The 22,289-nt window shown below is 44.6% G+C and overlaps 2 long non-coding RNA genes and 1 pseudogene across 2 annotated transcripts; 1 reads left to right on the top strand and 2 right to left on the bottom strand.

Annotated features, from left to right (window-relative positions):
* The first annotated feature begins 27 nt into the window (after nucleotides 1-27).
* LOC140712977 (uncharacterized) lies at nucleotides 28-12,674 on the top strand. Its single transcript, XR_012094861.1, has 3 exons — nucleotides 28-131; nucleotides 373-469; nucleotides 12,008-12,674. It is a non-coding gene; the product is annotated as an uncharacterized lncRNA (long non-coding RNA).
* A 2,996-nt stretch (nucleotides 12,675-15,670) lies between these two features.
* Nucleotides 15,671-16,546, bottom strand: LOC103219858 (large ribosomal subunit protein eL8 pseudogene; annotated as a pseudogene).
* Nucleotides 16,547-18,499: 1,953 nt separating this feature from the next.
* On the bottom strand, nucleotides 18,500-21,780 carry LOC119618896 (uncharacterized). The gene is made up of 3 exons (XR_005235237.2): nucleotides 21,696-21,780; nucleotides 19,186-19,235; nucleotides 18,500-18,735 (listed from the first exon to the last, which is right to left on the bottom strand). It is a non-coding gene; the product is annotated as an uncharacterized lncRNA (long non-coding RNA).
* Nucleotides 21,781-22,289: the final 509 nt, after the last annotated feature.

Genomic DNA, 22,289 nt, shown 5'->3' with positions numbered 1-22,289 from the left:
TGGTTTTACAAGGGGCTTTTTCCCCTTTGCTCGGCACTTCTTTCTCCTGTCGCCATGTGAAGAAGGACGTGTTTGCTTCCCCTTCAGCCATGATTGCAAGTTTCCTGAGGCCTCCCTAGCCACGTGCAACTGTGAGTCAATTAAACCTCTTTCCTTTATAAATTACGCAGTCTTGGGTATGTCCTTATAGCAGCGTGAGAACAGACTAATACACTTTCCTTTCAAAGTGGAGAAAGAAATACTTCAATACACATGTATTTAATGCATATACATTTAAAAAATAATATTACAGTTTAAAAAGCTAATCCAAAACCAGCATTGCCCTTGAACTTCCTTTTGTTGACATTTACAAATCTGTCCTTCTCACTGCAGGTGGACTGCCAGTGTAGCAACCCACTAGTGTGAGTCATGGTTCATGGCATTGGACTCCCACCAATTTCATTGCTAACCCCATCTTTAACTTTGTCAGGTTTGTATGATTAGAGTTTCTCTTCTGCCTTCTTGGTGTATGTCTACATTTTTGTTGTTGTTGAGAGTTAATATCTGAGCCAGGTGTGGTGGCACATGATTGTAATCCCAGCACTTTGGGAGGCCAAGGCAGGTGGATTGCTTGAGCCTGCCCAGGAGTTCGAGACCAGCCTGGGCAACATGGCAAAACCCTGCCTCTACAAAGAATTAAAAAATAAAATTAATTAATTAATTAATTAATTAATTTATATTATATATTATAATAATTAATATATGTTTCTTCCTTACCTCTCCTAAAATCTGTCCACTTGAAAAATGGCGAGGAGTCAGAGAATTCTGCCTGTATTCACTCCCTTTTTTTGTTTTCCAAATTCACTGTCCTTTACTGTTCAGCCCACTCAGTCACTTTTGTGGAGAAACTCATTTTACAATTCTCCCGTTCCTCTGGCATTCTTATTTGGGGCAAGCAGAAAACTCACACAGCTCACACAAGCCACTCATAGCGGGTTTAATACTGCACCTGCTAGGTCATCAGGGATACAAAGCAGCCGTTTACTTGCTGACCATCAGAGAGCCACAGAAAAATGTTGAGCAGAGATTTTGGAGAGGATTCACCCTGGATCTGTATCTCCCCAACTGGTTCCAATGCACCCATCAGAGACCATACCAGTTCCAAAATTGTCCACTAGAGGATGCTACCCACTCCTGCACAGCCTGTTGGAGATATCTAAAAGCTAAATTCCCGTTTATAATGGTTTAAATTTTCCCTAGCTTTCCTCAGAATTCATAAATGAAGCACCTTTTTAAAACCAAGAACCCAAGAAGGGAAAATAAATCTGTATGATTGGCTGCATAGACAAATGGGGAAAACTGAAAAAAAGCTCCAATACCCATTCCCCTGGCATACTTCCTATCAGGATGGAGGTGAAGGGGATTTTTTTTTTTTTTTTTTTTTTTTTGAGACAGGTTCTCCCTCTATTGCCCAAGGCTAAAGTGCAGAGACAGGATCATGGCTCACTGCAGCCTCAACCTCCCAGGCTCAAGCAGCCCTCCCACCTCAGCCTCCTGAGTAGCTGGAGGCTCATGTCATCATCTCTGGCTAATTTTTGTATGTTTTTGTAGAGCTAGGGTCTCATTATCTTGCCCAGGCTGGTCTCAAACCCCTGGGCTCATGTGATCCTCAAAGGGGACTTTTGAGCAAGCTAAACATACTTTTTAAAACCTGGCAGTTTGTTCTGTCAGGGAGGAAAAACATTTGCAGATGAAGATCTCCAGTGTACACCTATTCACTTTTTGTCTAAATAATCTGTGAAGTTGCATAAACAGGCATTTCAGAAATATTCTCTATGATAAGGTTTTATATAGGAAGCTCAAGGAGATATCCATCTGCTAATTAGCATAACCCCCAGGCAGGTCTACCTGGCTCAGAGCTCCAGCTTCGCACCACTGTGTTCCACAGAAACAAAATGAGGCACAGACTGGAAGAATAAAGATGTGAGATGTGAATACTCAACGAAATTGTTGATGCAGAGAAGGCTTTTTAAATTAAGAAATGAGCCGGGTGCGGTGGCTCACACCTGTAATCTCAGTACTTTGGGAGGCCAAGGCAGGCGGACTGCCTGAGCTCAGGAGTTTGACACCAGCCTGGGCAATATGGTGAAACCCCATCTCTATTAAAAATACAAAAAATTAGCCAGGTGTGGCGGCGAGCACCTGTAGTCCCAGCTACTCCGGAGGCTGAGGCAAAAGAATCGCTTGAACCCGGGAGGCGGAGGTTGCAGTGAGCCGAGATCTGCACTCCAGCCTGGGTGACAGAGCAAGACAATGGCTCAAAAAAAAAAAACAAATGATGGAAATTTTTCATGAAGTTGATTACATGAAATGTAAGGGTATGCATTAAAACTCAATATTTAAGAACAAATGACAAATTTGGGAGTAGATATAGTAAATCTGACGAAGAATTAGTATATCTTACATAAGTATTTACATTATTTTAAAAGTTAAAAGGCATAATTAAAATGATTTTAGGGTGGGGCGCGGTTACTCACGCCTATAATCCCAGCACTTTGGGAGGCCAAGGAGGGCAGATCACTTGAGGTCAGGAGTTCCAGACCAGCCTGGCCAACATGGTGAAACCCCATCTCTACTAAAAATACAAAATTTAGCTGGATGTGGTGGTGGGCACTTGTAATCCCAGCTAGCCGGGAGGCTAAGGCAGGAGAATCACTTGAACCCGGGAGGCAGAGGTTGCAGTAAGCCGAGATCACGCCACTGCACTCCAACCTGGGTGACAGAGTAAGACTCTTTAAAAAAAAAAAAAAAAAAGACATTTTAAATAGTAATGGTCTTGAGTCGACAGTCTCAGAAAAGGAAATCAAACCAGTCAGGATAAATGGAAAGACTTAATTTGATGAGTAATCACAGGAATGCAAACATTAACCACAAATTATCATTTGCCTGACAAAATTAGCAATGATTCTAAAACTTGCAATAGTGAATTTTAGCAAGACCAGTCAAAGAAGGCAACTCACACTTTTTTCAGGGCTGCATAAATTCCTAATTGAGATAGCTTTTTGTAAAGCAATTTGGTGATTGTAATACCTATACTACAAGAGCCCAGGTATGGTTTCAACTCCCAGAAAGTATTTATACCCTTTAACATAATACTTTTCTGTCTTAAGGAAAGAGTTCAAAGTATGGAAAAGGATGTATGCACAAAGATGTTCATTCTGGCACTATATATGTGTTACCAGGCATTACCAATCTAGAGTTGCAAATGAGGTCAACATAAAAACAATAAAAGTATTCTTCTATGGCTGGGAGCGGTGGTTCACACCTGTAATCCCAGCACTTTGGGAGGCCGAGGCGGGTGGATCACCTGAGGTCAGAAGTTCGAGACCAGCCTGGCCAACATGGTGAAACCCTGTCTGTACTAAAAATACAAAAATTAGCCAGGCATGGTGACTCACGCCTGTAATCCCAGCTACTTGGGAGGCTGAGGCTGGAGAATTATTTGAACCTGGGAGGTGGAGGTTGCAGTGAGCCAATATGGTGCCACTGCACTCCAGCCTAGATGACTGAGCGAGACTCCATTTCAAAATAAAGAAAAAAAAAAAAGCATTCTTCTAACTGTCCCCATCTGCTCCACGAGGCCCCCAGTTGCCAGTAAAGCTTTGTGTTCTATCACTAGGTTGTCTTGGGTACCAGCATCTGCTCCTCTATACTCTGGTTTGTTTTCTGTGGCTGCATTTACCAAGAAACGTAGCAATGCCACCCATACCCCTATTAGGGTCACTGTTGCTACTACTGCTACAAGTACTGATGCTACTGCAAACATGGCCAGCACTCAATGGCGAGAGTACTGATGTGAGCATCATCTGTCTTGGTTGCATTGGAGTGACAGCATAGATTACACAGTGACTTATAAATGTGGTGGTTTATTAAGGTCAATGTTGCTCAGAAACATCAGTGACAGAGATAGAATTTTCAGCCAAGGGAGATAAAACTTGTCTAGTTTAAATTTATACATGCTCTGCCTCCTATAAACAACTAAAGTGCTTTGTGAATGTTCGCTAAGTAAAATTAGTGATGTTCTATATTGTAACAACGGGAGTTGTAACCTCAAGACTATATACTGTACCATTAATATGGGAAATTATACTTGTTAAACTGTGATTTTCTCACCAAAAATTATCAATTGTTTCTTAGGAAATTGAATTTGGTCACTAATAATGTGATCATCTTGGCAGGGTGTAGTGGTTCATACTTGTAATCTCAGCATTTTGGGAGGCCGATATGAGTGGATCACTTGAGCCCAGAAATTCAAGACCAGCCTGAGCAACCTGACGAAAATCCATCTCTACAAAAAATACAAAAAAATTAGCTGGGTCTGGTGGCACATACCTATAACCTCAGCTACTCAGAGGCTGAGGTGGGAGGATCACTTGAGCCCAGGAGGCTGAGGTTGCAGTGAGCCAAAATCACGCCACTGCACACCAGCCAGGGCAACAGAGCAAGACTCTATCTGAAAAGAACAAAAAACAAAAAAACAACTGTGTGTGTGTGTGTGTGTGCGCGCGCACGCAATAATCTCTGACCATGGCTTCTCAGGTTTTGTATAATTTAGTTCACCAGTATATAAACTGTAAGGTCTCTTGCCAGACAGGAAAAGGTCTCTAAATATGAACCTAGACTTTCCTATTTGAAGGCTATGCAAATAAAATAAAATTGTGTTGATGGCTTAATCTTTTTTTCTTTTTTCTTTTTTTATTTTTGAGACAGAGTCTCGCTCTGTCACCAGACTGGAGTGTAGTGGCACGATCTTAGCTCACTGCAACCTCCACCTCCGGGGTTCAAGTGATTCTGCTGCCTCAGTCTCCCAAGTAGCTGCGATTACATGTGCGTGCCACCATGCCCAGCTAATTTTTGTGTTTTTAGTAGAGACCGGGTTTCACCGTGTTGGACACGATGGTCTCGATCTCTTGACCTTGTGATCCACCTACCTCAGCCTCTCAAAGTGCTGGGATTACAGGTATGAGCCACCGTGTCCAGCTGCCTTAATCATTTTGAACACAATGCTGAAGCCTTGATATTCTACAGAATACAAAGAGATAGTCTTCCTGAAACATGTGAATAGAACATTCCAGAACATACTCTGTTGAATGTACAAGATTAACTAAGTTTTCAAGGTATTTCATACTGAATAAGAAGACATATTGATAACAATTCTATATCTAACTTTCCCATTTGCTTTTCTCTTGGCACAAAGGTATTGTTTCTATTTTTTTCTCTCCTTTTGTTTTCTAAATGGAAAAACCATCTGATTCAATCCAAACCTACAAATGCCTCTTTCTCTCTGAAACTCTCCAAAAAAAAAAAAAAAAGTTGAAAAACATCATTCAAGGAGCACAAGAGAATTGTAACTCACATTGTGCAATTTTACCATTGTCCACATATTCAGGATCAAGGATACAGATTGATAGAGAAAAGGTAGTGTCTCCCTGGATTAATTCATTGTTGGATGGGGAAGGTGGGAAGCTCAGCTCATGCTTCCACAGCAGATTCTACCCTGACAAAATCTTACTCCAAAACTGGCATTATTTAAGCGCACAAGTGTTACAGCTTCTGGCACTCATTTCATACAGCCCCACCCCAAACACTGCATGATCTGATTCTCATTCTTGACTTTCTATTCGGGAACATCACCTGGCACATTTGACCTGTAGTTCAGGTTCTTCCACCCCCAAGATAGCTCTGCAAAAATCCTAGTTTTAGTATCCGGCTATTTGCAGCCCAGGCTGCATTGCTCTGTTCAATTTGTCCTAGGTCCTCAGCTTCTTTCTTTTTCTAGGGACTCGTTTTTTTTTTTTTTTTTTTTCTTTTAGAATTCTAGGTTGGAGGATGCAGGAGTATAAACTATCTTCCACTATTCTCTTGCTCCAGTGTTTTCTGAAAGCAATTTCCCTTGGGGAACTGTCTGGTAAATTCAAATAGTTACTGTTAGCTTTCTGCCAGAAATATTCATCTTTGAACCTTCTCTTGGCCCACAGCTCTGGTTCTGTGACTATGTCTGTCTCTACCACGTTCCTCTACTGTAAAAGGAAATTCCTGGACCCAAACCTCTGTCAGCTTGCATTACTTTCATTCCTTGGCATCATTCTACTAGCAGGTTAGATGTCACAGTGGATGTCATAGCTAGGTTGCGCCAGGTTTACAGCCCACCCTCAGTGCCCACCTCCCTGTGTGTCTGTGTGCATCAGCTGTCCCCCTGAGACGACAGCGACCCACCAGGAAGTGTTAATCTGCAGCTGTGCTTCAGGGACAAATAGTCAAAGAACCAATGACTTCCTCATTTGCAATTGGCTATATTATTTTTCTTTTGCCCTTCCTTGAATATATTTCTTAAATACAGACCAGTTAGATGAGCTGCCAAGCTTTAACATATTTATTCCTAACTTCTGAACATATACCATACAACATTAGCAATTCTAGTGGAAAATTTCCAGGATGAAATTTCTCTTAATGACTTCACTATTGCTAGGGGTTGTAGTGGTGTACAGAAGAGTTAACATAGCAAGCCTGATCATGACGTTGGCCTTGGGCTGGTGTCTGGGAACTTGGATTTGAAAAGTGTCCCCACCAGTCCCTAACTGACAAGGGTGGCTCATTCTGCCTAGAAACTGTATAAACAGTGTGGTTTATGCTGAACACCTACCTTCCTTCAGGGGGTCTGGAATTTTGGTACATGCTAGGCAGAGGGTGCTTTATGTGACTAGACCCTAGTAAAACTTTGGGTGTTGAGACTCTAATGGGTTTCCCTCTAATGAGCAGGAACATTGAATGCTTATTGCTGGGGAAATATATTTTCCTTGCGGAAGGAAGAGTGCACTGTGTGATTCCTCATGGAGGGAGTGGGCAGTAGGATGCCTGCCCATGGATTTCCCCAGGCTCTACCTGAGTCTTTCTCCTTCCTCATTACATTGCCATAATAAACTTTAGCCATGGATACAACTATATTTTGGGTCCTGTGAGCCCTTCCAGTGGCTCTCCACACATAAGGGTATCCTTGGGTACCCTCCACATGAGTAATTAGATTGATGAATCCCAATGTTTCTGATAGGGTTGAAGTCACTGGTGCCATCTCCCATTCATGTAACAAAGCTACTCAGTATGTCACAGAGAGTTTAATGAAGCCACTTGTTTAAGTTCTTACTTTTTTCTTTGTTGGTGTCTCCCTGAGCTGGAACTTGGGCCTTAGCCCAAGAGTCTGGGCTGAAGTTAAGATACAAGTAACCAACACTGAGCTGAGCACTTGCTTTTCCCCTTGACCTTGAACCACTTACTGTCTTTGTGCATCTTAACTCTCTTCCATACAAAGCATTCCTTTCCTACAAAATTTCTCTGCCTCTTATATAAATATTTAAAAATTACTGGTGGGTGTGGTGGCTCACTCCTGTAATCCCAGCACTTTGGGAGACTGAGGCTGGTCGATCACGAGGTCAGGAGATCGAGACCATCCTGGTTAACACGGTGAAACCTCGTCTCTACTAAAAATACAAAACATTAGCCAGGCATGGTGGCGGGCGCCTGTAGTCCCAGCTACTCAAGAGGCTGAGGCAGGAGAATGGCGTGAACCCAGGGGGCGGAGCTTGCAGTGAGCTGAGATTGCACCACTGCACTCCAATCTGGGCGACAGAGCGAGACTCCGTTTCAAAAAAAAAAAAAAAAAAATTATTATTGTTAGGCTGGGTGCACTGGCTCACACCTGTAATCCCAGCCCTTTGGGAGGCAGAGGCAGGTGGATCACTTTGAGCTCAGGAGTTCAAGACCAGCCTGGGCAACATGGCAAGACCACATCTCTACTAAAAATACAAAAATTAGCTGGGCGTGGTGATGCGCATCTGTGGTCCCAGCTACTCAGGAGGCTGAGGCTGGAGAATTATTTGAACCTGGGAGGCAGAGGTTGCAGTGAGCTGAGATCATGCCACTGTACACCAGCCTGGGCGACAGAGTGAGACCCTGTCTCAAAAAAATATATATATATACACATATATAAATAAAAAATTATTATTTTAGAGACAGCGTCTCACTGTCACCTGGGCTGAGGTGCAGTGGTATGATCATAGCTTTCTGCAGCTTCCAACTCCCAGGTTCAAGCAATCCTGCTTCAGCCTCCTGAGTACCTGTGACTACAGGCATGCACCACTATGCCCCACTCATTTTTTTTTAAGTTTAGTAGAGATGGGGTCTCGTTATATTGCCCAGGCTTGTTTTTAGGTTATTTTGAATGAAAAAATTAGGACACCACTGAGAGTTGCTAAAAAGTTCCTCCTAAGCGCCACTCATCCATCTGGATATAAATCCAGGTAAGTAATCCAAATCAGTAGGCCCTACTCACCCTTACCCTTCCCACAAAATTCACAAACCAAGGTATAAGACCTCAGTTAAGGAATGATGCCCGTTTCACAGTTCAGCATGACTAAGAGCTGATATCTAAACAATGCCCCCAACCTGGCAAGTAAAATGCAAACACAATACAAAGCCATCTGTGGGTGGCTCCTCTCCCCTCCAGAGGTCTGATTAAATTGGAACAAATCCACATTCTATGTTCCATGATAGTCCAAAGTCCTCCCACAATGTCTGCGAGCTCCCTGGGCTTGCCTCCTCCTGCGTCCTGCTAGCTTTTTTAAAATGTGAGCTCTATTTTTTTCCAAGATCATTAGGATATTTATCTCCTTCACCAATTTCCACAAGAAAATTAATTCATTCCAATATTCAGAGGTTTTTTTTTTTAATTTCTTAGCCATTGATTAAGGAATCCATTATGTAATCCAGAGCCATTCTCTCTACTCTTAATTTTTCCTTCCAAAATGGGGATTTCCGAATTCTTTCTCTCTCTCTCTCTCTCTCTCTTAAGCAAAGCAGTTCATTTCCTTCCAAGAAGTTTTAGTATCTGCTGGTAATGATGCCCAGTTTGCATTTTAAAAGCTCCTTCTAGCTGCTAGATGGTGAAAAGACTGAAAGGAGGCAAGTGGTAGGCAAAGGGACTAGTATCAGGTTATTTTAGATGATGGTGGCTTGAACCAGATAGTGGCAAAGCTGATAAAGACAAGTGCATGAACAGGAATATTTTGGAGGAGATGCTGCAGTACTTGCCTATAGATTGGACTGTAGGTGGGTGTTAAGAGAGAAGAATCCCAGATAACTTGCAGGTCTCTGGATTTGGTGCTGGAGGTCCCAATTACTAATAGGGAAGGCTAGGGAGAAGTAGGTTTGAGTGGTGTATAGCTAAGGCTTGGTTCAATTGCTTGTAACAAAATGTTTGCTATACATGGTAGCTTAAACAAGTAAGGGCTGCCAGGCAAGGTGGCTCATGCCTGTAATCCCAGCACTTTGGGAGGCCGAGGCAGGTGGATCATGAGGTCAGGAGATCGAGACCATCCTGGCTAACATGGTGAAATCCCGTCTCTACTAAAAATACAAAAAATTAGCCGGGTGTGGTGGCACATGTCTGTAGGCTCAGGTACTCAGGAGGTTGAGGCAGGAGAATCGCTTGAACCCGGGAGGCAGAGGTTACAGTGAGCCGAAATTGCACCATTGCACTCCAACGTGGGTGACAGAGCAAGACTCCATCTCAAAAACAAAACAAACCAAGAAAACGAGTACTGGTGTCATTTTTTTTTCCTGTAACATTCCAGAACTAACGTTGGGATCCCATGATGTTGCTTCTCAGAGTCCTTCTAACCTTCTGCTTTTTCACCCTCAGCTTGTGGACCTCATGATCATGAGGTGGCTGCTCTACCTCCATGCATGTTCCATGCAGATGAAAAAGAGAGGGTTGAATCTGCCCGCTTTTAAAAAGCTTTCCTGGAGGCCCTATCCAGTAACTTCTGCTCATACCTCTGGGCAGAATTGCCATGCAATCACTTGTAACAATAAAGGAGCTTGGCTAACAATTTTTTAGCTAGACATGTTGCTATTCTAAACAACGTTGGGATACTTGCTAGCAAAGAACCAAGAGAGAATGCAGCTAGAAGCATCTGTTCCAGGTAGAAATCAGTTCGGTTTAGAACATGTACAGTTTAAGATGCCATGGGGAAAATGTCCAGGTGACTTTTTTTTTTTTTTTTTTTTTTAATTCTTGAGACAGAGTCTCCCTCTGCTCTGTCACCGAGACTGGAGTGCAGTGGCATGATCTCAGCTCACTGCAGCCTCGACCACCCGGGCTCAAGCGATCCTCTCACCTCAGCTTCCCGAGTAGCTGGGACTACAGGCACACCCCACCACACCCGGCTAATTTTTGTATTTTTTGTAGAGACGAGGTTTTGCCATGTTGCCTAGGCTGAACAGGAGACTCTTTAGCCTATTAATAGATGGAGGTTGGAAGACATCCTGGGCAGGAGATATAAATTTGGGAGTGTTTGGTTTGCTGATGGCCTTTGCCTTTTTGCTTGCAGTGTAAAGTATTCTAATTAATTCAGAAGAGGTTAGTTATGCAGGAGAAAAGAAGTAATTCAAGTAACCTAGGAAGGTTAGGAGAAATGCAACCAAAGTACATTAACCTTTGGTAGGAGGAGAGAACCTTCCTCCATTGTCACAGAAAGAAAAGTGAAGACGGGCCCAGTGTGGTGGCACATGTCTGTAGTCCCAGCTAATCGGGAGGGTGAGGCAGGAGAATGGCTTGAACCTGGGAGGCGGAGGTTGCAGCGAGCCAAGATTGTGCCACTGTACTCCAGCCTGGGCAACCCAGTAAGACCCTGTCTCAAGAAAAAGAAAGAAAGAAAGAGAGAAAGAAAGAAAAAGAAGTGAAGATGGATGCATATGCAGAAAAATTTGTAGTCTTGACCATAAAAAGACAAAGTCTCTGGTCTAATCTCTTTTAATCTATCAGTGAAGCGTCAGGTAAGAATAGTTGACGGGTGAGGCTTGCGAACTGTGTGAAAGGATAAAATTGTCATCAAATTTTGCGAGTAAGCAAATGTCCTGGAGAGTCTCTGGGGTTGCTGGGCAGTGTCATGTGTGCCTTTGTGTTGTTTGTGTTCATTAGAGGAGAACCAGTCAGTCTAGTTAAGTGATTTTCGCCAACAATGTTCAGGGGCTCATGGGAAGGCGTGGAGAAATCAGTGATTGCTTTCATTCGGGGTTAGGGTTATGCCAGGCGTGACTGATGGAAGAAGAAAAAAGCAAGGAAACTGAAAGCATTTGCCAGGGAGTGATTGTAACAAAGCAAAGCACCTTGGAATTGGAATCTTTCCTTTCCTTTTTTTTTTTTGAAATAGGGTCTCTCTGTCACCCATGCTGGAGTGCAGTGGCGTGATTATAGCTCACTGCAGCATCGACTTCCTCAGACCCAGGTGATTCTCCCACCCCAGCCTCCCAATTAGCTGGGACCACAGGCATGTACCACCACACCTGGCTAATTAAAAAAAAAAAAAAATTTCAGAGCTGGGCGCAGTGGCTCATGCCTGTAATCCCAGCACTTTGGGAGGCTGAGGCAGGCAGATCACTAGGTCAGGAGATCGAGACCATCCTGGCTAAAACGGTGAAACCCCGTCTCTACTAAAAATACAAAAAATTAGCCAGGTGTGGTGGTGGGCGCCTGTAGTGCCAGCTACTCAGGAGGCTGAGGTAGGAGAATGGCATGAACCCGGGAGGCGGTTTGCAGTGAGCAGAGATTGCGCCACTGCACTCCAGTCTGGGCGACAGAGCAGGACTCCGTCCCAAAAGAAAAAAAAATTCGTAAAGCTGGGATTTTACCACATGGCCTATGCTGGTCTCAAACTCCTGGCCTTAGGCCATCCACCACCTCAACCTCCTAAAGTACTTGGATTACAGGTATAAGCCACTGTGCCCGGCTGGAATCGTATCTGAACTAAATTGAACTGAAATTTGTGCCCATTCTGATAATAGTAATAAAAAGCCAGAAAACCAGAACCAAGGAAAAAAGATAACAGAAATAAAAGACCAATAAACTGTTTAAGTTGAGCTTTATGCTGTGTCACCTCAGTTAACTCATGATTCCTGGTTCCTTTCTTGGCAGGAATCTTTTCACAAGGCCCGGCAGGTGTGGTGAACGAATTAGCAAACACCAGCATTGCATTTCAGCGCCAGCCAGTACAAGCATGCCCACAAGTGTCCAGGCAGAACTCTCAGCCTCAGCTTTGGGGACCCAGCCAGGATTCCTTTCTTCTTCCCAGCCTTCCAGAAAGATCAAAGACTACAGACCACTCACTTCCTGACTCACCTTTTCCTGTCAAAAGCTTCTAGCTGGGCAGGTAGTACTCTGGCAGGGAAATGGTTATTTGTTGTTAAACCCCAGCCCCATACAAAGAGAATCTGGGGGAGCCAACATGGGGCTGGTGGGGTACATGTGGAATGAGATTGTCTGATGTCTGTGTGGAGGTAAGGAGATGGCAAGCTGGGAGTGTGTGGTGCAGACACGTCAGTATCGGGGAGATGATAACCTGGAATGAGATCATGAGATAGCAAGCACACCCCTCCACACACATTGTGTGGTCTCAGAATGCCAGGCAGGAGTTGGGGCTGGGAGACACTTCTGAGATGAAGGAGTGTCTGTGTGTGTACTTATGTGTAATCGAAATGGCCTTGTATTCCCTAATGCCTCACTCTGCACACTTCTGAGATGAAGGAGTGCCTGGGACAGGGCAGGAGAATGGCGTGAACCCGGGAGGCAGAGCTTGCAGTGAGCTGAGATCACACCACTGCACTCCAGCCTAGGTGACAGACCAAGACTCCGTCTCAAAAAAAAAAAAAAAAAAAAAAAACATTAGTCGGGCATGGTGGTGGGCACCTGTAATCCCAGCTACTCAGGAGACTGAACCCTTTTTTTTTGAAACACAGTCTCACTGTGTCACCCAGGCTGGAGTGCAGTGATGCCATCTCACCATCTCAGCTCACTGCAACCTTTGCCTACCAGGTTCAAGCATTAATACAGTGCTTCCCAAACAGTAATGTGCTAAATCACCCCTGGGTCCTGTTTAAAATATAGATTCTAAATCAATAGGTCAGAAGTGTGACCTGAGGTTCCGCACTTCTAACAAGCTCTCAGCTGATCCTGATGCTACTGGTCCAGAGAACACCTTAGAGGAGCAAGGCTGTAATCATGTAAGAGTCATTCATTCCGACCAGGCACCGTGGCTCACTCCTGTAATCCCAGCACTTTGGGAGGCTGAGACGGACGGATCACAAGGTCAAGAGATCGAGACTATCCTGGCCAACATGGTGAAACCCCATCTCTACTAAAAGTACAAAAAAAAAAAAATAGCTGGACAAGGTGGTGTGCACCTGTAATCCCAGCTACATGGGAGGCTAAGACAGGAGATCACTTGAACCCAGGAGGCAGAGGTTGCAGTGAGCCGAGATCATGCCACTGCACTCCAGCCTGGCAACACAGTGAGACTCTGTCTCAAAAAAGAAAAAAAAAAAAAGCGATTCATTCCCACAACCATTCCTCTATATCCTGGAGCTGCATTGAATTGCCATGAGTTCAGCTTCTCCTGAATAACATTCTCTAGTTTTCTATTCTGAGGCTCTGTGTATGGGCCTCGTTGAACATAGAGTAGATACACTGGGGTCCAAAGATTCTTGGACTAATAACTTCCATCACTTTGAAATAACTGAAGAAACTGTCTTCCAACTTCAGTCTTGAACATATGTAGATCATGGTGGTAGAACCAGGCAGTGTCTACCACTTGGATTTTTTTCTCTAAAGCAAGTGCCAGTTCATATACTCTTTTTTTTTTTTTTTTTTTTGAGACAGTCTCATTCTGTTGCCCAGGCTGGAGTGCAGTGGTGCGATCTCGGCTCACCACAACCTCCACCCCCAGGGTTCAAGTGATTCTCTTGCCTCAGCTTCCTGAGTAGCTGGGTCTACAGGCATGTGCCACCACACCCGGCTAATTTTTGAATTTTTAGTAGAAATGGGGTTTCACTATGTTGGCCAGGCTCGTCTCGAACTCCTGATCTCGTGATCCGCCCTCCTCCCAAAGTGCTGGGATTTCAGGCGTGAGCCACGGCGCCTGGCCTCACATACTTCTTCTAATAGGTTTGTTCCTCCAGGGGTTTTCCTGGATGTCCTTGGTAGCTTATATATCTCTTAGGAGCAACTCACCCATCAGGATGTCAGTGGTACTGCATGAACTGAGGAAGTAATGGGGATAAAACGATAGTTGCTATGAAATGGGGTGTTCTAGAAGAAGATGCTGGAGTTGTGCACAGCATGCTGGGTGGTGAGGACAGGAACCAATGGAGATACTGGAGGAGGTATAGAAATGCAAGTTCTCTTCAGACCCTTGTGGCCACTGATTAGGTGGGGTGATAGCCAGGTAGATGAAGATTCCAAGAGTCATTAAAGTACCCTCCAAACCAGGAGATAAGCTGGGGACCATGGTGGCACTGGGGAGAGACTGGATAGTACATGACTGATGGCTGCAAAGAGGCCTCCATTCTTTTCAGTGAGGGCTTTTTTGTCTTTCGGGGACCTGAGTCCTCAGGAAAATCCTTTTCCAGAAGTATTTGCCTTTTCAGAACCTTTTATAGAAAACATTAATGTAGAAAACACCACTGCAAGAAATGCCTTTGAAGAAAACATTTTCATGGAAAACACGACTATGCCAGAAGGCACCATCTCTGAAAACACAACCTACCATCATCCTCCTGAGGCAGATTCCGCTGGGAGTGCATTCAACTGTGACTATAATAGTGTGTGGGGGCCCGGCATGGTGGCTCACGCCTGTAATCCCAGCACTTTGGGAGGCTGAGGAGGGAGGATCACAAGGTCAGGAGTTTGAGACCAGCCTGGCCAACATGGTGAAACCCTGTCTCTACTAAAAACACAAAAATTAGCCAGGCGTGATGGCATGTGCCTGTAATCTCAACTACTCAGGAGGCTGACGCAGGAGAATCGCTTGAACTGGGGAGGCGGAGGTTGCAGTGAGCGGAGATTGCGCCATTGCACTCTAGCCCGGGTGACAGATCGAGACTCCAAGTGAAAAAAAATGTGTATATATATATAGTGTGTGTAGGGTGCACTGCAACATATTCCCGCCTATGTACAAGGCATTTAAGGTTGGGGCATGGGAAAATGAGGCCCTGTGTGTATGTTATTTGTGCATGTGAATGAAACTCCTTGACCCTGAAAACAGGACAGGGAGTGGAGTGTGTGGCGTGATAAGGAACACTGAAAACAGCCTCCTGAGAATGCAGTTCGAGTGCTCTTACAAGGCCACAGGTGTCTCACGACCCGACCTCAAAAAAGACATCTAGTGGATGTTTGTGGTTTAACAAGCCCTTTCAATGAATACTTGGCGGACGGATGCTGGGGCGGACTCTCTTAGAAGAGCTGCCCCCCCGCCCCGCTCAGCCGGAATTGTCTGAGAACTCATTATTGGCTTTCACTGCAAGCTATAAGCTCTGCCTAGTGATGATTCTGATTATAATTTTCCCCCTCATTGAGGTAAGGACAATAATTAATTCAGCTTTTCAGAATACAATCCTGTTTTTGTGTGGGTTCAGAGCCCACAAACTGAAAATCAAAGCCACTTTCCCACCTGCTACTACTTGACATTCTTCTTCAGTGGTTTAAAACTGAGGTATGCTTTGTTCTTTTACTGCAATGCATATTCCAGGAATTTTTTGTATTATTGTAATTATTTTTATGTACAGAAAGCTCCACAGTATACATTTAACCCAATTCAGTGGCAAGTTATTTAGCCTTTGCCTTTTCAAGCTTGGCGATGCAAGTCACAGACTTGGGACCCAGGACGTTGCCTCCCCAGTGACGGCGGATCTCATCATGTCTGTTGTTGTAATTGGTCCTGACAGCTTCCACCAGCTTAGCCAAAGTGCCTTTGTCTTCCGAGTTCACCTGTGTGAAGGCAACAGTGGTGCAGGTCTTCCCGCAGACTAGACGGCCCGGTCTTGCCTTCCCCTTGATAATGCAGTAAGGGACCCCCATTTTATGACACTGGGCAGGCAAGAAGACAACCAGCTCAATGGAAACCACATCGTGCGCATTCACAACCAGCTGAGCTTTCTTGTTCTCCACCAAGGTGATGACAGTGTTAACTCCTGCTCGAAGGACAGGTAGTCTCTTAGGGGGGACATCCCCTTTGCCAGCAGCTTTCTTTTTGGCAGGGGACAACAGCCTCTGCTTCTTTTCCTGCTTTGTCTCTGCTCTGTATTCGTGGGCCACGCTAAGCAGCCGAGTAGCTGTCTGGCGGTCCAGGGCCTGGGTGAACTGGTAAATCGCAGGACGCACTTCCAGCCGCTTGTAGAGGATGGCTCTCTACTGCAGCAACCTGATATAGCAGGGCCATTTCACAAAGCAGGTGAGGTCTCTTTTGGGCTGGATGTCCTATCCTAAGCCAAAATTCTTAGGCCTTTTCTCAAACAGGGTATTCACCACTTTCTTGGCCTCCTACTTCTTCACAACAGCAGGTGCTGGAGCCACCTTCTTCCCATTGGCCTTCTTTCCTTTTGGCGTCTTGGACAGCGGGAGGAGAGAGACTACTCCAGGATTTTTAAAGGATCCTCGCTTCCAGGAGATCTCAAGTCGCCCTTACTCTGCCACTAATTTATTTCCTTGTTGCTGAAATGATGAGAGATGTATAATCTCCACCCCCATGGAGTTGTCATCACCTGTCTTGTGCATGTGTCTCCCCAGGGGCATTTTCAGATTTCTGGCACATCGGAGATGCTCATGGCGAAGTGCGACTCAGGTACATTGGAGGATTCATTGCTGTCAGTGTCACATGCTTGAAAAACATGGCACAGAAGCTGCATGACAAGGAATCTTCTAATGAGGATGAGATCTTCAACAGGGACGCGGGGTAAATGACGGGCCCTCACAGTTTCCATCACAGCTGATTTCCAGAGGATGGAAGAAGTCAGGAAACTGGGGAAACTACTGGTGAGGTCCTTGCAGCCCCACGGTCCCCAGGTTGGTGACTGGTGGGGGAGTATGGAGTCCAGCTGACCACCAGAGCCTGCACACCTGCTGCTACGGGGGAGGAAAGGATGACTTCTACCTCCTTTCCATGTTCCAAATTCCACATGACTACATTTTATTGGCAGCACCCCGCTGGCAACGGAGCCTTGATATGTGCTTCCTGGGCTTCTGGCACCTGGCCGCCCTCGGACCTTGCTCCTGTCCAAGCCCCCGCTGTCTGGCCCCGGCCTTGGGTTGGGCTGTGCTGTCTAATGGCTGTCTAACAGCTGTCTAATGGCTGCCTGGCCCCCTCCCCTGTACAGGAAGTCCTATGGTTGCTTTTTAACTACTATTGGCTGCCAAATTGTGCTTCTTTAAATATGACTGCATGTTTTTTACTTTATAATTGTCAAGAACAGTGAAGGGACTGAGATTTTTGCCTTCCCTTGAAAGCCAACAAGTTAGCCTGCCTCAGTTTCATGGATGCTGACAGAAGACACAAGACTTCTGGATCAGAGGCAAAGGACTTTATCACTTATGGCACAGGAAACAGCATGATGTCCATGTTCATGTTGGTTTCCCCTGAGCCCTCAACCTGTGGGATCTGCCTCCAGGTAGGTAGTGTTGAAATTGATTTGGAGAACATCCCGCCGGTGTTCACTGCAGAATTAATTGCTCCTTTGGTGGTGGGAAGAAATCCCCACACACTTGGTCACAGAAGCCTTCTTCTGTGTTAATGATTGCTGTTGTAGGGGTGTGAGAGCAGAGGAAAAACATGGTTTGAGAGGTTTTCTGGAACACCCCATCACAAGATTATAGCTCTCCTTAGAACTGCTCTATAGATAACATCTTGAACATTGTGAAATGTCAGGTTTTCCATTTGAGATATTCTTTCAGGTCCTGCACACGAGTGAAACTACAGACGCCAGCTGCTCTGAAGGACCCCACAAGAAGCTGACTCACCAAAGAATGTGGTGTCCACATCCTGATGATTTCATCTCCTTTATCCCAACCAATCATTGGCCCCAATTTTCCAGCCCCTCCCCTCCACAATCCCCTTAAAAGCCCCAGCCCAGAACTCCTTGGCAAGACAGATTTGACGGTCTCCTCCGGTTTCCTTGCTTGGTCATGCTAAGACCATTAAACTCTTTCTCTGCTGCAAACCCTGCTGTCTTTGTGTATTGATCTGTTACTGGACAGCAAGCATAAGAATGTGTTGGTCCAGTAACACATTTCTGGGGGGACTAGTAGTATACCAGGTGCTAACCCTAGTTTTTCCCTTTGTTTGCGTTTCAGAATGAAAAAAACTCCTTTATATAATAGGGAGATGTGATGTACATACTTACAATGGTGACAGGGAAAGATGTCATTTTACTTCCATATGTCCTTTTTTTTTGGTAGAGGTGGAGGGGTCCTTTTCAAATTTTCATTAATTTACACCATTTGTCTAGAACTTTTTAAACGCATTTTCTCTTTCAAAATCAATGTACTTTCATCTCTTTTTTGTTTATAATAAATACATAAACAAATCAGACTGAGCAGTCTCCCAACAGGAAACAGATGTTGTACCCACCCAAAGGGCAGTGTGCAAGGAACAGGGAAACCAGTGGAGCCTGAGAAGCTCCCACTTGGGCCTGAAGGAGTCGGGGAGAGGAGGCATGCCCAGGGGTTGCCTGAAAGAGCTGTGGCTTTTGCTAGAGGGACATAGTCAACCTGCAGTAACTTACAGAGAGAATCAACAAGCATCAGACCTCCACCAAAACCAAGCAGAAGCTTGAGGGTAGGGGTCCAGTTTATGCTGAGCAGGCTGGAGAGTGGCCCTGGAGCACAAGTAGAGAAAATTGAATACAGTCAGTTGCTCTTTCTCTCCTTGAAAGTTTTCCTATCACAGAGGACTTTGGTCCCTATATTATTAGATCTAAGTTCTAACTTTCTCTTCAAAGAATCAATATGTCAGTACATTCAATTCTTTGCCTTCTACTTTTAAACTTAACTTCCTTGTAAAGAAACCTTTTTCGATTACCTGCTCCACCCTGACTCATTCCAATTACCTCCTCATTCTCCACCCTGACTCATTCTGATTTCCTGCTCTGCCACAACCATTTTTCCGTGTCAAACCACTCACCCCGTCACTCTCTTTAAATTAGCCAACAGAATTAGTTTAGCCTGTGCAGTCTAACCCTAACCAATAGGGGAACGACACAGCAGCAGCGGCCATGTGTGTCAGGGATAAGAACCCCTTTCCCTCCCTTGTGCAGGCATGCGCTCACCATTGCTCCATCTGTAAGGGCTCAGTCTTTTATAGAAGTACCTTGCCTTGCTGAGAATTAAAAAGAAAATTTTATATTAGAGTGCTATTTCTTTTGTGGCACCAAAATTTTATTTATAACAATATCAATAATAATATACCCTAATTTGTCTAGCACTTTGAAGAAGGAAATTGTTTTCATATACATTATGTCACAAGTCAAGCTCATGGACACATATGTACTACCCTGTGATAAAATGAAGCAACAAACTCTGAGAAAAAAAACATGTCTTACCCAAAGGAACATAGCTGTCAACAGACAAACCAGCTTTTAAATCCAGTTTTATCTGCTCTGCCCACCACATATACAAATACTGTTTGGTCTTTCTGTAACATATTTCATGAGAAAAGTAAACATTGTCTGGGCATGGTGGCTCACGCCTATAATCCCAAAACTTTTAGTAGGCCGAGGCGAGCAGATCACCTGAGGTCAGGAATTCCACACCAGCCTGGCCAACATGGCAGAACCCTGTCTCTACTAAAAATACAAAAATTAGCTGGGCATAGTGGCTCATGCCTGTAATCCCAGCTACTCGGGAGGCTGAGGCACGAGAATTGCTTGAATCTGGGAAGCGGAAGTTGCAGTGAGCCAGGTTTGTGCCACTGCACTCCAGCCTGGGTTACAGAGTTGAGAATGTCTCAAAAAAAAAAAAAAAAGAAAGAAAAAAGAAAAGTAAACATCATTTGCATATACTCACAACTTAAAATAAGCAAATTAATAAGGCTGTGGGTGGTCGGGGAGCAGTTAAAAAAACATTTGGCCAGGGGCGGTGGCTCACGCCTGTCATCCCAGCACTTTGGGAAGTTGAGGTGGGTGGATCACCTGAGGTGAGGAGTTCGAGACCAGCCTGATCAACATGGCAAAACCCCATCTCTACGAAAAATACAAAAATTAGCTGGGCGTGGTGGCACATGCCTATAATCCCAGCTACTTGGGAGGCTGAGGCAGGAGAATCGTTTGAACCCAGGAGACGGAGGTTGCAGTGAGCTGAGATCACACCATCGCACTCCAGCCTGGGTGACAAGAGCAAAACTCCATCTCAAAAAAAAAAAAAAAAAAAGCAAAAAACTTCGATTAATCTTATTCCTGATTCATTCCCTAGATCCTTTTTTTTTTTTTTCTTGAGATGGTCTCACTTTGTCAGCCATGCTGGAAGGTGGTAACACAATCACAGTACACTGCAGCCACAATCTCCCAAGCTTCAGGTGAGCCTCTCACCTCAAACTCTCAAGTAGCTGGAACTACTGGCACGCCCCACCACACCCAAGTAATTTTTTAAATTTTTGGTAGAGATGAGGTCTCACTATGTTGTCCACTCTGGTCTTGAACTCCTGAGTTCAAGCAATCCTCTCACCTTGGCCCCACAAAGTGCTGGGATGACAGGAGTGACCCACTGCACCCGGTCACCATTCCCTAATTCTTTCATAGGAAATTGCCAAGTCAGAGGCTGCTTCAGAGAGATTCTGCCTGAAGTGGATTAGAACCACAGGGAGGTTCTCAATTTAAATTTACCTTCCTCTCATTCCACAAATGCCTGGACACAGAAACACTGCACCTAGTTATATTTTTAAAATTGATATTAATCAACAAGTACAAATTACATATATTTATGGAGTACAACATGATGTTTTGATATCTGTGTACATTGTGGAATGGCTACATCAAGCTTCTTAACATTCTATTACCTCTGATGAGGTTAAAATATGCTAGTCTGGTGCACAGACTAGTTAAGCTAGCATTTGAAAGACAGCAGGTACAAGAAGATAGCTCTGATCTTCATGCTATTTTTCTTTTTTTTTTTTGAGATGGAGTCTCACTCTGTTGCCCAGGCTGGAGTGCAGTGGCGCCATCTTGGCTCACTGCAACCTCTGCCTCTGGGGTTCAAGCAATTATCCTTCCTCAGCCTCCTGAGTAGCTGAGATTACAGGCACCTGCCACCACACCCAGCTAATTTTTGTACTTTTAGTAGAGACAGGATTTCACCATGTTGTCCAGGCTGGTCTCGATCTCCTGACCTCAGGTGGTCCACCTGCCTCTGCCTCCAAAAGTGCTCGGACTACAGGTGTGAGCCACCGTGCCCAGCCGTCTTCACGCTATTTCTTAAAAGCAGAAGGTAAAACTCCCATATGAAAGAGGTAACGTCCTTATCCTTAAGAATAAGAAGTTGAGACGGAGAGAATTCCCTATGGATCTTGCTAAAATAACTTTTCTCTTTTAAGCCTCCCCACATAACTTAGTTATTTCTTCATAACTGAGTATACTTTGTGTAAGGTTCTTGTATCGGTTCAAACCCCGAGAGCGCACCAACAGACAACACGAGGCAGTGTGGAGCAACATGCTGTTTTAAGGAACGCCTGGGTGCAGGCGGGCTGAGGCTTAAAATGGTGACAGCCCCAGGTGAGGATGGGACAAAGGTTTTAGTCTCCTGTAAAAACGAAGTGTCCTAGTCTGATGTAACTGCTACATTGTACCTGGATGGCCTCTTTCTTGATCTTCAGGGGTAGGTGCCTTCCGGCCAGGGTAGGTGTCTTCCAGCCGGCTCTCTTCCTGCTTCTGCTCTCTTGCTGACTCATGCTGCTGACACAAGTGGCCTTGTGCTTGGGACTGGGCCTGAGAAGGGAGGAGTTATTCATCTCCTTAAGCTTTCAGGCCCCAGGGAGACTCTTACACTTTGTCCAATTCAGTATTTAAGTAACTGACTCTAACTGATTATTTGGGTCTTCATTTCCTTATTAGAAGGTCCCATGCCACATAAAACTTGTATTAACTAAATTTGTGTGCATTTCTCCTGCTAATTTATCTTATGTCAGTTTAATTATTGTACCCAACCGGGACCCCAAGAGAATGGAAGGGGAATTCTGCCTCCCCTTCACTCCACATACCTATTTTTTGTAGTGAGAACCCTGAAAATCTAGTCTCTTAGCAATTTTAATGGCAATATGTTGTTTTTAACGGTGGTCACGGTGATGTATGATAGATCTTTAGAACTAATTCCTCCTGTCTAACTGAAATTTTGTGTCCTGTGCCCAATACGTCCCCAACTCCTCCATCCCCAGTCTCTGATA

Source organism: Chlorocebus sabaeus, chromosome 12 (assembly GCF_047675955.1).
Source record: "Chlorocebus sabaeus isolate Y175 chromosome 12, mChlSab1.0.hap1, whole genome shotgun sequence".
In the NCBI taxonomy this organism is placed as follows: domain Eukaryota; kingdom Metazoa; phylum Chordata; class Mammalia; order Primates; family Cercopithecidae; genus Chlorocebus; species Chlorocebus sabaeus.
This window is presented reverse-complemented; position numbering and strand designations above follow the sequence as displayed.